At 47.5% G+C, this 13,546-nt stretch overlaps 14 non-coding genes across 14 annotated transcripts; all 14 read left to right on the top strand.

Annotated features, from left to right (window-relative positions):
* The first annotated feature begins 177 nt into the window (after positions 1–177).
* Positions 178–249, top strand: TRNAP-UGG (transfer RNA proline (anticodon UGG)). The gene has a single exon. It is a non-coding gene; the product is annotated as a tRNA-Pro (tRNA).
* A 420-nt stretch (positions 250–669) lies between these two features.
* Positions 670–744, top strand: TRNAV-CAC (transfer RNA valine (anticodon CAC)). Its single transcript has one exon. It is a non-coding gene; the product is annotated as a tRNA-Val (tRNA).
* Positions 745–2,059: 1,315 nt separating this feature from the next.
* Positions 2,060–2,131, top strand: TRNAP-UGG (transfer RNA proline (anticodon UGG)). Its single transcript has one exon. It is a non-coding gene; the product is annotated as a tRNA-Pro (tRNA).
* Positions 2,132–2,551: 420 nt separating this feature from the next.
* Positions 2,552–2,626, top strand: TRNAV-CAC (transfer RNA valine (anticodon CAC)). The gene has a single exon. It is a non-coding gene; the product is annotated as a tRNA-Val (tRNA).
* Positions 2,627–3,941: 1,315 nt separating this feature from the next.
* On the top strand, positions 3,942–4,013 carry TRNAP-UGG (transfer RNA proline (anticodon UGG)). Its single transcript has one exon. It is a non-coding gene; the product is annotated as a tRNA-Pro (tRNA).
* A 400-nt stretch (positions 4,014–4,413) lies between these two features.
* TRNAV-CAC (transfer RNA valine (anticodon CAC)) lies at positions 4,414–4,488 on the top strand. Its single transcript has one exon. It is a non-coding gene; the product is annotated as a tRNA-Val (tRNA).
* A 1,307-nt stretch (positions 4,489–5,795) lies between these two features.
* Positions 5,796–5,867, top strand: TRNAP-UGG (transfer RNA proline (anticodon UGG)). Its single transcript has one exon. It is a non-coding gene; the product is annotated as a tRNA-Pro (tRNA).
* Positions 5,868–6,287: 420 nt separating this feature from the next.
* On the top strand, positions 6,288–6,360 carry TRNAV-CAC (transfer RNA valine (anticodon CAC)). The gene has a single exon. It is a non-coding gene; the product is annotated as a tRNA-Val (tRNA).
* Positions 6,361–7,667: 1,307 nt separating this feature from the next.
* Positions 7,668–7,739, top strand: TRNAP-UGG (transfer RNA proline (anticodon UGG)). The gene has a single exon. It is a non-coding gene; the product is annotated as a tRNA-Pro (tRNA).
* Positions 7,740–8,159: 420 nt separating this feature from the next.
* TRNAV-CAC (transfer RNA valine (anticodon CAC)) lies at positions 8,160–8,234 on the top strand. Its single transcript has one exon. It is a non-coding gene; the product is annotated as a tRNA-Val (tRNA).
* A 1,307-nt stretch (positions 8,235–9,541) lies between these two features.
* On the top strand, positions 9,542–9,613 carry TRNAP-UGG (transfer RNA proline (anticodon UGG)). Its single transcript has one exon. It is a non-coding gene; the product is annotated as a tRNA-Pro (tRNA).
* A 420-nt stretch (positions 9,614–10,033) lies between these two features.
* Positions 10,034–10,105, top strand: TRNAV-CAC (transfer RNA valine (anticodon CAC)). The gene has a single exon. It is a non-coding gene; the product is annotated as a tRNA-Val (tRNA).
* Positions 10,106–11,898: 1,793 nt separating this feature from the next.
* Positions 11,899–11,971, top strand: TRNAV-CAC (transfer RNA valine (anticodon CAC)). Its single transcript has one exon. It is a non-coding gene; the product is annotated as a tRNA-Val (tRNA).
* Positions 11,972–13,286: 1,315 nt separating this feature from the next.
* Positions 13,287–13,358, top strand: TRNAP-UGG (transfer RNA proline (anticodon UGG)). The gene has a single exon. It is a non-coding gene; the product is annotated as a tRNA-Pro (tRNA).
* Positions 13,359–13,546: the final 188 nt, after the last annotated feature.

The following is a 13,546-nucleotide window of genomic DNA, read 5'->3' on the forward strand; positions in this document are numbered from 1 at the left end:
ATGAGGAGGAGACCTGTGAAGACAGTCAGAGCGTGCCGACTGGGGCATTCATTTGGCTCATACACCGACAAGGCTTTCAGCGGCAGGAACAAACTTCAGGAATAGGCATTCTTGGCCTCGAATCCTAAGGGGGGTGCAAACGCTGAGGACAATTCCGTCAAATGCTCAAAGGACCGTGGCTCGTTGGTCTAGGGGTATGATTCTCGCTTTGGGTGCGAGAGGTCCCGGGTTCAAATCCCGGACGAGCCCAATCAAGGTGGTTAACTTGAGCTCCTTTTTTTTGTTTTTTCAATGTTATTTTCATTGGACAGACTCTCTGGTTTTCTCGGTAAGCAGTAGTCGATGAACAATTCACTTCCTGAACCTCTTTGCGTGCCATGTCCTTGCGACAAGCACTTTGTGTTCTCTGTTAGCTCTCAGTAACATTCCTTGATTTGCTTGTGAGTTTTGGCCGTCCGATCTCAAAGTGGAAATATGTCCTTCCCTCTGTACGCTGCATAGGCCCTCAGCTGGCATACTTGTATATGTGCGCATGCTTGATAGGACGTATGTTTTAGGCTGGATTGTGTGAGCTTCAGGCGCAAGGCATTTGATTAGTCTTTAAGCAGGTCCACTTGCACTGCCCTTTGCACCTGTTCTCCCAGTCCCTACAAAGGTGAGCAAGCAGCTGTTTCTGTAGTGTAGTGGTTATCACGTTCGCCTCACACGCGAAAGGTCCCCCCGGTTCGAGACCGGGCAGAAACACTCTCTGCTGGCATTTTACACAAAATAGTTTTTTTCCCCTTTTGTCACACACAAATGTAAAGTATGAACTTATTTGCGTTCCCATGGAAATAGCATATGCTCTCAAGAGCTTGAGAAATACACTGGGAAGGCAAGCATCCTCACATGTATTCTGTATATGGGGCCAATAAAAAAATGCACGCGCTTGCATTTTGTGTATGTAATGTTGCAGAGCACAGAGAGGATTTATTTTCCCTACTGCTGGGTATTTGGGTCTCTGGGATCACAGTTGGGTCCGCTCCGTCCTCTGAAATGGTCCATATTAGTTACATAGGTTAGTGTACCAAAGAAATAATACATTTTCATATACAGCTTCTTCATTTCTGTGTTCTGAGGGATTACCAGTTGTAAGAAATGCACTTGCCGGTACAGTGATTCCCTGGCTTTCTCTGGCCCGAGAAAGCTTTTCCTCTGAAGTGGGAACAGAAGTTGGACTGCTTCTGCTGAACTTCCTGAAAGCAGAGCTGGCGGGAGGAGGGACTTTTTGAGTGCTGGGAAAATTTGAGCTGGAAATTTGCATCGGCTGGACAGAGATTGCTTGGAGCAGCCAAAATATAATAACGGCCATGGCGCTCAAGTAAAGCAGAAAGCTTTTAGTATACACCTTTTGCACTCTTGTCAACGAAGCTGGGCTCTGTGAATGCTCACCCTACGCAAGAAAAGAGAACAGACTTTGCTGGTGACCTAAATATACCTCGCCTGATCGAGCACGATCGAGCTCTGAGTGAGCAGCTGTGCAATGGTCATCTTTACCAAAGGGGAGATGCTGCTTTTTCCAGTGTCACGCCCATGCTCTCAGGGCTGGAGGGAGGAGGGCTGCTTTTTGTTTTTACAGGCAAAAGGAAAGGCCCAGCCCTCAGAGCTTCTGCCAATGCAGATCCCAGCAGGTGCAAAATAAAGGCTCTCCCCCACCTTGCCAGCTGCAGATTGATCAGAAGACTGCTAGTCTAGTGTGTTGGGCCACTTTCTCTCTTCTGTGTATCGTCCCCTCTTATTACATAAACAGCATAAGAGGAATAAAGGAAGGAAGGAAGGAAGGAAGGAACAGTGTATCGCAAGCACCTTCCACCCTGATGTCAATGGGCCACCAACCTTCGGGATGAGGAGGAGACCTGTGAAGACAGTCAGAGCGTGCCGACTGGGGCATTCATTTGGCTCATACACCGACAAGGCTTTCAGCGGCAGGAACAAACTTCAGGAATAGGCATTCTTGGCCTCGAATCCTAAGGGGGGTGCAAACGCTGAGGACAATTCCGTCAAATGCTCAAAGGACCGTGGCTCGTTGGTCTAGGGGTATGATTCTCGCTTTGGGTGCGAGAGGTCCCGGGTTCAAATCCTGGACGAGCCCAATCAAGGTGGTTAACTTGAGCTCCTTTTTTTTGTTTTTTCAATGTTATTTTCATTGGACAGACTCTCTGGTTTTCTCGGTAAGCAGTAGTCGATGAACAATTCACTTCCTGAACCTCTTTGCGTGCCATGTCCTTGCGACAAGCACTTTGTGTTCTCTGTTAGCTCTCAGTAACATTCCTTGATTTGCTTGTGAGTTTTGGCCGTCCGATCTCAAAGTGGAAATATGTCCTTCCCTCTGTACGCTGCATAGGCCCTCAGCTGGCATACTTGTATATGTGCGCATGCCTGATAGGACGTATGTTTTAGGCTGGATTGTGTGAGCTTCAGGCGCAAGGCATTTGATTAGTCTTTAAGCAGGTCCACTTGCACTGCCCTTTGCACCTGTTCTCCCAGTCCCTACAAAGGTGAGCAAGCAGCTGTTTCTGTAGTGTAGTGGTTATCACGTTCGCCTCACACGCGAAAGGTCCCCCCGGTTCGAGACCGGGCAGAAACACTCTCTGCTGGCATTTTACACAAAATAGTTTTTTTCCCCTTTTGTCACACACAAATGTAAAGTATGAACTTATTTGCGTTCCCATGGAAATAGCATATGCTCTCAAGAGCTTGAGAAATACACTGGGAAGGCAAGCATCCTCACATGTATTCTGTATATGGGGCCAATAAAAAAATGCACGCGCTTGCATTTTGTGTATGTAATGTTGCAGAGCACAGAGAGGATTTATTTTCCCTACTGCTGGGTATTTGGGTCTCTGGGATCACAGTTGGGTCCGCTCCGTCCTCTGAAATGGTCCATATTAGTTACATAGGTTAGTGTACCAAAGAAATAATACATTTTCATATACAGCTTCTTCATTTCTGTGTTCTGAGGGATTACCAGTTGTAAGAAATGCACTTGCCGGTACAGTGATTCCCTGGCTTTCTCTGGCCCGAGAAAGCTTTTCCTCTGAAGTGGGAACAGAAGTTGGACTGCTTCTGCTGAACTTCCTGAAAGCAGAGCTGGCGGGAGGAGGGACTTTTTGAGTGCTGGGAAAATTTGAGCTGGAAATTTGCATCGGCTGGACAGAGATTGCTTGGAGCAGCCAAAATATAATAACGGCCATGGCGCTCAAGTAAAGCAGAAAGCTTTTAGTATACACCTTTTGCACTCTTGTCAACGAAGCTGGGCTCTGTGAATGCTCACCCTACGCAAGAAAAGAGAACAGACTTTGCTGGTGACCTAAATATACCTCGCCTGATCGAGCACGATCGAGCTCTGAGTGAGCAGCTGTGCAATGGTCATCTTTACCAAAGGGGAGATGCTGCTTTTTCCAGTGTCACGCCCATGCTCTCAGGGCTGGAGGGAGGAGGGCTGCTTTTTGTTTTTACAGGCAAAAGGAAAGGCCCAGCCCTCAGAGCTTCTGCCAATGCAGATCCCAGCAGGTGCAAAATAAAGGCTCTCCCCCACCTTGCCAGCTGCAGATTGATCAGAAGACTGCTAGTCTAGTGTGTTGGGCCACTTTCTCTCTTCTGTGTATCGTCCCCTCTTATTACATAAACAGCATAAGAGGAATAAAGGAAGGAAGGAAGGAAGGAAGGAACAGTGTATCGCAAGCACCTTCCACCCTGATGTCAATGGGCCACCAACCTTCGGGATGAGGAGGAGACCTGTGAAGACAGTCAGAGCGTGCCGACTGGGGCATTCATTTGGCTCATACACCGACAAGGCTTTCAGCGGCAGGAACAAACTTCAGGAATAGGCATTCTTGGCCTCGAATCCTAAGGGGGGTGCAAACGCTGAGGACAATTCCGTCAAATGCTCAAAGGACCGTGGCTCGTTGGTCTAGGGGTATGATTCTCGCTTTGGGTGCGAGAGGTCCCGGGTTCAAATCCTGGACGAGCCCAATCAAGGTGGTTAACTTGAGCTCCTTTTTTTTGTTTTTTCAATGTTATTTTCATTGGACAGACTCTCTGGTTTTCTCGGTAAGCAGTAGTCGATGAACAATTCACTTCCTGAACCTCTTTGCGTGCCATGTCCTTGCGACAAGCACTTTGTGTTCTCTGTTAGCTCTCAGTAACATTCCTTGATTTGCTTGTGAGTTTTGGCCGTCCGATCTCAAAGTGGAAATATGTCCTTCCCTCTGTACGCTGCATAGGCCCTCAGCTGGCATACTTGTATATGTGCGCATGCTTGATAGGACGTATGTTTTAGGCTGGATTGTGTGAGCTTCAGGCGCAAGGCATTTGATTAGTCTTTAAGCAGGCACCTGTTCTCCCAGTCCCTACAAAGGTGAGCAAGCAGCTGTTTCTGTAGTGTAGTGGTTATCACGTTCGCCTCACACGCGAAAGGTCCCCCCGGTTCGAGACCGGGCAGAAACACTCTCTGCTGGCATTTTACACAAAATAGTTTTTTTCCCCTTTTGTCACACACAAATGTAAAGTATGAACTTATTTGCGTTCCCATGGAAATAGCATATGCTCTCAAGAGCTTGAGAAATACACTGGGAAGGCAAGCATCCTCACATGTATTCTGTATATGGGGCCAATAAAAAAATGCACGCGCTTGCATTTTGTGTATGTAATGTTGCAGAGCACAGAGAGGATTTATTTTCCCTACTGCTGGGTATTTGGGTCTCTGGGATCACAGTTGGGTCCGCTCCGTCCTCTGAAATGGTCCATATTAGTTACATAGGTTAGTGTACCAAAGAAATAATACATTTTCATATACAGCTTCTTCATTTCTGTGTTCTGAGGGATTACCAGTTGTAAGAAATGCACTTGCCGGTACAGTGATTCCCTGGCTTTCTCTGGCCCGAGAAAGCTTTTCCTCTGAAGTGGGAACAGAAGTTGGACTGCTTCTGCTGAACTTCCTGAAAGCAGAGCTGGCGGGAGGAGGGACTTTTTGAGTGCTGGGAAAATTTGAGCTGGAAATTTGCATCGGCTGGACAGAGATTGCTTGGAGCAGCCAAAATATAATAACGGCCATGGCGCTCAAGTAAAGCAGAAAGCTTTTAGTATACACCTTTTGCACTCTTGTCAACGAAGCTGGGCTCTGTGAATGCTCACCCTACGCAAGAAAAGAGAACAGACTTTGCTGGTGACCTAAATATATCTCGCCTGATCGAGCACGATCGAGCTCTGAGTGAGCAGCTGTGCAATGGTCATCTTTACCAAAGGGGAGATGCTGCTTTTTCCAGTGTCACGCCCATGCTCTCAGGGCTGGAGGGAGGAGGGCTGCTTTTTGTTTTTACAGGCAAAAGGAAAGGCCCAGCCCTCAGAGCTTCTGCCAATGCAGATCCCAGCAGGTGCAAAATAAAGGCTCTCCCCCACCTTGCCAGCTGCAGATTGATCAGAAGACTGCTAGTCTAGTGTGTTGGGCCACTTTCTCTCTTCTGTGTATCGTCCCCTCTTATTACATAAACAGCATAAGAGGAATAAAGGAAGGAAGGAAGGAACAGTGTATCGCAAGCACCTTCCACCCTGATGTCAATGGGCCACCAACCTTCGGGATGAGGAGGAGACCTGTGAAGACAGTCAGAGCGTGCCGACTGGGGCATTCATTTGGCTCATACACCGACAAGGCTTTCAGCGGCAGGAACAAACTTCAGGAATAGGCATTCTTGGCCTCGAATCCTAAGGGGGGTGCAAACGCTGAGGACAATTCCGTCAAATGCTCAAAGGACCGTGGCTCGTTGGTCTAGGGGTATGATTCTCGCTTTGGGTGCGAGAGGTCCCGGGTTCAAATCCCGGACGAGCCCAAGCAAGGTGGTTAACTTGAGCTCCTTTTTTTTGTTTTTTCAATGTTATTTTCATTGGACAGACTCTCTGGTTTTCTCGGTAAGCAGTAGTCGATGAACAATTCACTTCCTGAACCTCTTTGCGTGCCATGTCCTTGCGACAAGCACTTTGTGTTCTCTGTTAGCTCTCAGTAACATTCCTTGATTTGCTTGTGAGTTTTGACCGTCCGATCTCAAAGTGGAAATATGTCCTTCCCTCTGTACGCTGCATAGGCCCTCAGCTGGCATACTTGTATATGTGCGCATGCTTGATAGGACGTATGTTTTAGGCTGGATTGTGTGAGCTTCAGGCGCAAGGCATTTGATTAGTCTTTAAGCAGGTCCACTTGCACTGCCCTTTGCACCTGTTCTCCCAGTCCCTACAAAGGTGAGCAAGCAGCTGTTTCTGTAGTGTAGTGGTTATCACGTTCGCCTCACACGCGAAAGGTCCCCGGTTCGAGACCGGGCAGAAACACTCTCTGCTGGCATTTTACACAAAATAGTTTTTTTCCCCTTTTGTCACACACAAATGTAAAGTATGAACTTATTTGCGTTCCCATGGAAATAGCATATGCTCTCAAGAGCTTGAGAAATACACTGGGAAGGCAAGCATCCTCACATGTATTCTGTATATGGGGCCAATAAAAAAATGCACGCGCTTGCATTTTGTGTATGTAATGTTGCAGAGCACAGAGAGGATTTATTTTCCCTACTGCTGGGTATTTGGGTCTCTGGGATCACAGTTGGGTCCGCTCCGTCCTCTGAAATGGTCCATATTAGTTACATAGGTTAGTGTACCAAAGAAATAATACATTTTCATATACAGCTTCTTCATTTCTGTGTTCTGAGGGATTACCAGTTGTAAGAAATGCACTTGCCGGTACAGTGATTCCCTGGCTTTCTCTGGCCCGAGAAAGCTTTTCCTCTGAAGTGGGAACAGAAGTTGGACTGCTTCTGCTGAACTTCCTGAAAGCAGAGCTGGCGGGAGGAGGGACTTTTTGAGTGCTGGGAAAATTTGAGCTGGAAATTTGCATCGGCTGGACAGAGATTGCTTGGAGCAGCCAAAATATAATAACGGCCATGGCGCTCAAGTAAAGCAGAAAGCTTTTAGTATACACCTTTTGCACTCTTGTCAACGAAGCTGGGCTCTGTGAATGCTCACCCTACGCAAGAAAAGAGAACAGACTTTGCTGGTGACCTAAATATATCTCGCCTGATCGAGCACGATCGAGCTCTGAGTGAGCAGCTGTGCAATGGTCATCTTTACCAAAGGGGAGATGCTGCTTTTTCCAGTGTCACGCCCATGCTCTCAGGGCTGGAGGGAGGAGGGCTGCTTTTTGTTTTTACAGGCAAAAGGAAAGGCCCAGCCCTCAGAGCTTCTGCCAATGCAGATCCCAGCAGGTGCAAAATAAAGGCTCTCCCCCACCTTGCCAGCTGCAGATTGATCAGAAGACTGCTAGTCTAGTGTGTTGGGCCACTTTCTCTCTTCTGTGTATCGTCCCCTCTTATTACATAAACAGCATAAGAGGAATAAAGGAAGGAAGGAAGGAACAGTGTATCGCAAGCACCTTCCACCCTGATGTCAATGGGCCACCAACCTTCGGGATGAGGAGGAGACCTGTGAAGACAGTCAGAGCGTGCCGACTGGGGCATTCATTTGGCTCATACACCGACAAGGCTTTCAGCGGCAGGAACAAACTTCAGGAATAGGCATTCTTGGCCTCGAATCCTAAGGGGGGTGCAAACGCTGAGGACAATTCCGTCAAATGCTCAAAGGACCGTGGCTCGTTGGTCTAGGGGTATGATTCTCGCTTTGGGTGCGAGAGGTCCCGGGTTCAAATCCCGGACGAGCCCAATCAAGGTGGTTAACTTGAGCTCCTTTTTTTTGTTTTTTCAATGTTATTTTCATTGGACAGACTCTCTGGTTTTCTCGGTAAGCAGTAGTCGATGAACAATTCACTTCCTGAACCTCTTTGCGTGCCATGTCCTTGCGACAAGCACTTTGTGTTCTCTGTTAGCTCTCAGTAACATTCCTTGATTTGCTTGTGAGTTTTGGCCGTCCGATCTCAAAGTGGAAATATGTCCTTCCCTCTGTACGCTGCATAGGCCCTCAGCTGGCATACTTGTATATGTGCGCATGCTTGATAGGACGTATGTTTTAGGCTGGATTGTGTGAGCTTCAGGCGCAAGGCATTTGATTAGTCTTTAAGCAGGTCCACTTGCACTGCCCTTTGCACCTGTTCTCCCAGTCCCTACAAAGGTGAGCAAGCAGCTGTTTCTGTAGTGTAGTGGTTATCACGTTCGCCTCACACGCGAAAGGTTCCCCCGGTTCGAGACCGGGCAGAAACACTCTCTGCTGGCATTTTACACAAAATAGTTTTTTTCCCCTTTTGTCACACACAAATGTAAAGTATGAACTTATTTGCGTTCCCATGGAAATAGCATATGCTCTCAAGAGCTTGAGAAATACACTGGGAAGGCAAGCATCCTCACATGTATTCTGTATATGGGGCCAATAAAAAAATGCACGCGCTTGCATTTTGTGTATGTAATGTTGCAGAGCACAGAGAGGATTTATTTTCCCTACTGCTGGGTATTTGGGTCTCTGGGATCACAGTTGGGTCCGCTCCGTCCTCTGAAATGGTCCATATTAGTTACATAGGTTAGTGTACCAAAGAAATAATACATTTTCATATACAGCTTCTTCATTTCTGTGTTCTGAGGGATTACCAGTTGTAAGAAATGCACTTGCCGGTACAGTGATTCCCTGGCTTTCTCTGGCCCGAGAAAGCTTTTCCTCTGAAGTGGGAACAGAAGTTGGACTGCTTCTGCTGAACTTCCTGAAAGCAGAGCTGGCGGGAGGAGGGACTTTTTGAGTGCTGGGAAAATTTGAGCTGGAAATTTGCATCGGCTGGACAGAGATTGCTTGGAGCAGCCAAAATATAATAACGGCCATGGCGCTCAAGTAAAGCAGAAAGCTTTTAGTATACACCTTTTGCACTCTTGTCAACGAAGCTGGGCTCTGTGAATGCTCACCCTACGCAAGAAAAGAGAACAGACTTTGCTGGTGACCTAAATATATCTCGCCTGATCGAGCACGATCGAGCTCTGAGTGAGCAGCTGTGCAATGGTCATCTTTACCAAAGGGGAGATGCTGCTTTTTCCAGTGTCACGCCCATGCTCTCAGGGCTGGAGGGAGGAGGGCTGCTTTTTGTTTTTACAGGCAAAAGGAAAGGCCCAGCCCTCAGAGCTTCTGCCAATGCAGATCCCAGCAGGTGCAAAATAAAGGCTCTCCCCCACCTTGCCAGCTGCAGATTGATCAGAAGACTGCTAGTCTAGTGTGTTGGGCCACTTTCTCTCTTCTGTGTATCGTCCCCTCTTATTACATAAACAGCATAAGAGGAATAAAGGAAGGAAGGAAGGAACAGTGTATCGCAAGCACCTTCCACCCTGATGTCAATGGGCCACCAACCTTCGGGATGAGGAGGAGACCTGTGAAGACAGTCAGAGCGTGCCGACTGGGGCATTCATTTGGCTCATACACCGACAAGGCTTTCAGCGGCAGGAACAAACTTCAGGAATAGGCATTCTTGGCCTCGAATCCTAAGGGGGGTGCAAACGCTGAGGACAATTCCGTCAAATGCTCAAAGGACCGTGGCTCGTTGGTCTAGGGGTATGATTCTCGCTTTGGGTGCGAGAGGTCCCGGGTTCAAATCCCGGACGAGCCCAATCAAGGTGGTTAACTTGAGCTCCTTTTTTTTGTTTTTTCAATGTTATTTTCATTGGACAGACTCTCTGGTTTTCTCGGTAAGCAGTAGTCGATGAACAATTCACTTCCTGAACCTCTTTGCGTGCCATGTCCTTGCGACAAGCACTTTGTGTTCTCTGTTAGCTCTCAGTAACATTCCTTGATTTGCTTGTGAGTTTTGGCCGTCCGATCTCAAAGTGGAAATATGTCCTTCCCTCTGTACGCTGCATAGGCCCTCAGCTGGCATACTTGTATATGTGCGCATGCTTGATAGGACGTATGTTTTAGGCTGGATTGTGTGAGCTTCAGGCGCAAGGCATTTGATTAGTCTTTAAGCAGGTCCACTTGCACTGCCCTTTGCACCTGTTCTCCCAGTCCCTACAAAGGTGAGCAAGCAGCTGTTTCTGTAGTGTAGTGGTTATCACGTTCGCCTCACACGCGAAAGGTCCCGGTTCGAGACCGGGCAGAAACACTCTCTGCTGGCATTTTACACAAAATAGTTTTTTTCCCCTTTTGTCACACACAAATGTAAAGTATGAACTTATTTGCGTTCCCATGGAAATAGCATATGCTCTCAAGAGCTTGAGAAATACACTGGGAAGGCAAGCATCCTCACATGTATTCTGTATATGGGGCCAATAAAAAAATGCACGCGCTTGCATTTTGTGTATGTAATGTTGCAGAGCACAGAGAGGATTTATTTTCCCTACTGCTGGGTATTTGGGTCTCTGGGATCACAGTTGGGTCCGCTCCGTCCTCTGAAATGGTCCATATTAGTTACATAGGTTAGTGTACCAAAGAAATAATACATTTTCATATACAGCTTCTTCATTTCTGTGTTCTGAGGGATTACCAGTTGTAAGAAATGCACTTGCCGGTACAGTGATTCCCTGGCTTTCTCTGGCCCGAGAAAGCTTTTCCTCTGAAGTGGGAACAGAAGTTGGACTGCTTCTGCTGAACTTCCTGAAAGCAGAGCTGGCGGGAGGAGGGACTTTTTGAGTGCTGGGAAAATTTGAGCTGGAAATTTGCATCGGCTGGACAGAGATTGCTTGGAGCAGCCAAAATATAATAACGGCCATGGCGCTCAAGTAAAGCAGAAAGCTTTTAGTATACACCTTTTGCACTCTTGTCAACGAAGCTGGGCTCTGTGAATGCTCACCCTACGCAAGAAAAGAGAACAGACTTTGCTGGTGACCTAAATATATCTCGCCTGATCGAGCACGATCGAGCTCTGAGTGAGCAGCTGTGCAATGGTCATCTTTACCAAAGGGGAGATGCTGCTTTTTCCAGTGTCACGCCCATGCTCTCAGGGCTGGAGGGAGGAGGGCTGCTTTTTGTTTTTACAGGCAAAAGGAAAGGCCCAGCCCTCAGAGCTTCTGCCAATGCAGATCCCAGCAGGTGCAAAATAAAGGCTCTCCCCCACCTTGCCAGCTGCAGATTGATCAGAAGACTGCTAGTCTAGTGTGTTGGGCCACTTTCTCTCTTCTGTGTATCGTCCCCTCTTATTACATAAACAGCATAAGAGGAATAAAGGAAGGAAGGAAGGAAGGAAGGAACAGTGTATCGCAAGCACCTTCCACCCTGATGTCAATGGGCCACCAACCTTCGGGATGAGGAGGAGACCTGTGAAGACAGTCAGAGCGTGCCGACTGGGGCATTCATTTGGCTCATACACCGACAAGGCTTTCAGCGGCAGGAACAAACTTCAGGAATAGGCATTCTTGGCCTCGAATCCTAAGGGGGGTGCAAACGCTGAGGACAATTCCGTCAAATGCTCAAAGGACCGTGGCTCGTTGGTCTAGGGGTATGATTCTCGCTTTGGGTGCGAGAGATCCCGGACGAGCCCAATCAAGGTGGTTAACTTGAGCTCCTTTTTTTGTTTTTTCAATGTTATTTTCATTGGACAGACTCTCTGGTTTTCTCGGTAAGCAGTAGTCGATGAACAATTCACTTCCTGAACCTCTTTGCGTGCCATGTCCTTGCGACAAGCACTTTGTGTTCTCTGTTAGCTCTCAGTAACATTCCTTGATTTGCTTGTGAGTTTTGGCCGTCCGATCTCAAAGTGGAAATATGTCCTTCCCTCTGTACGCTGCATAGGCCCTCAGCTGGCATACTTGTATATGTGCGCATGCTTGATAGGACGTATGTTTTAGGCTGGATTGTGTGAGCTTCAGGCGCAAGGCATTTGATTAGTCTTTAAGCAGGTCCACTTGCACTGCCCTTTGCACCTGTTCTCCCAGTCCCTACAAAGGTGAGCAAGCAGCTGTTTCTGTAGTGTAGTGGTTATCACGTTCGCCTCACACGCGAAAGGTCCCCGGTTCGAGACCGGGCAGAAACACTCTCTGCTGGCATTTTACACAAAATAGTTTTTTTCCCCTTTTGTCACACACAAATGTAAAGTATGAACTTATTTGCGTTCCCATGGAAATAGCATATGCTCTCAAGAGCTTGAGAAATACACTGGGAAGGCAAGCATCCTCACATGTATTCTGTATATGGGGCCAATAAAAAAATGCACGCGCTTGCATTTTGTGTATGTAATGTTGCAGAGCACAGAGAGGATTTATTTTCCCTACTGCTGGGTATTTGGGTCTCTGGGATCACAGTTGGGTCCGCTCCGTCCTCTGAAATGGTCCATATTAGTTACATAGGTTAGTGTACCAAAGAAATAATACATTTTCATATACAGCTTCTTCATTTCTGTGTTCTGAGGGATTACCAGTTGTAAGAAATGCACTTGCCGGTACAGTGATTCCCTGGCTTTCTCTGGCCCGAGAAAGCTTTTCCTCTGAAGTGGGAACAGAAGTTGGACTGCTTCTGCTGAACTTCCTGAAAGCAGAGCTGGCGGGAGGAGGGACTTTTTGAGTGCTGGGAAAATTTGAGCTGGAAATTTGCATCGGCTGGACAGAGATTGCTTGGAGCAGCCAAAATATAATAACGGCCATGGCGCTCAAGTAAAGCAGAAAGCTTTTAGTATACACCTTTTGCACTCTTGTCAACGAAGCTGGGCTCTGTGAATGCTCACCCTACGCAAGAAAAGAGAACAGACTTTGCTGGTGACCTAAATATATCTCGCCTGATCGAGCACGATCGAGCTCTGAGTGAGCAGCTGTGCAATGGTCATCTTTACCAAAGGGGAGATGCTGCTTTTTCCAGTGTCACGCCCATGCTCTCAGGGCTGGAGGGAGGAGGGCTGCTTTTTGTTTTTACAGGCAAAAGGAAAGGCCCAGCCCTCAGAGCTTCTGCCAATGCAGATCCCAGCAGGTGCAAAATAAAGGCTCTCCCCCACCTTGCCAGCTGCAGATTGATCAGAAGACTGCTAGTCTAGTGTGTTGGGCCACTTTCTCTCTTCTGTGTATCGTCCCCTCTTATTACATAAACAGCATAAGAGGAATAAAGGAAGGAAGGAAGGAAGGAAGGAACAGTGTATCGCAAGCACCTTCCACCCTGATGTCAATGGGCCACCAACCTTCGGGATGAGGAGGAGACCTGTGAAGACAGTCAGAGCGTGCCGACTGGGGCATTCATTTGGCTCATACACCGACAAGGCTTTCAGCGGCAGGAACAAACTTCAGGAATAGGCATTCTTGGCCTCGAATCCTAAGGGGGGTGCAAACGCTGAGGACAATTCCGTCAAATGCTCAAAGGACCGTGGCTCGTTGGTCTAGGGGTATGATTCTCGCTTTGGGTGCGAGAGGTCCCGGGTTCAAATCCTGGACGAGCCCAATCAAGGTGGTTAACTTGAGCTCCTTTTTTTTGTTTTTTCAATGTTATTTTCATTGGACAGACTCTCTGGTTTTCTCGGTAAGCAGTAGTCGATGAACAATTCACTTCCTGAACCTCTTTGCGTGCCATGTCCTTGCGACAAGCACTTTGTGTTCTCTGTTAGCTCTCAGTAACATTCCTTGATTTG

The sequence above is a fragment of the Ambystoma mexicanum genome, chromosome 2q (genome assembly GCF_040938575.1).
Source record: "Ambystoma mexicanum isolate Mex_15411 chromosome 2q, UKY_AmexF1_1, whole genome shotgun sequence".
Taxonomy (NCBI): Eukaryota; Metazoa; Chordata; class Amphibia; order Caudata; family Ambystomatidae; genus Ambystoma; species Ambystoma mexicanum.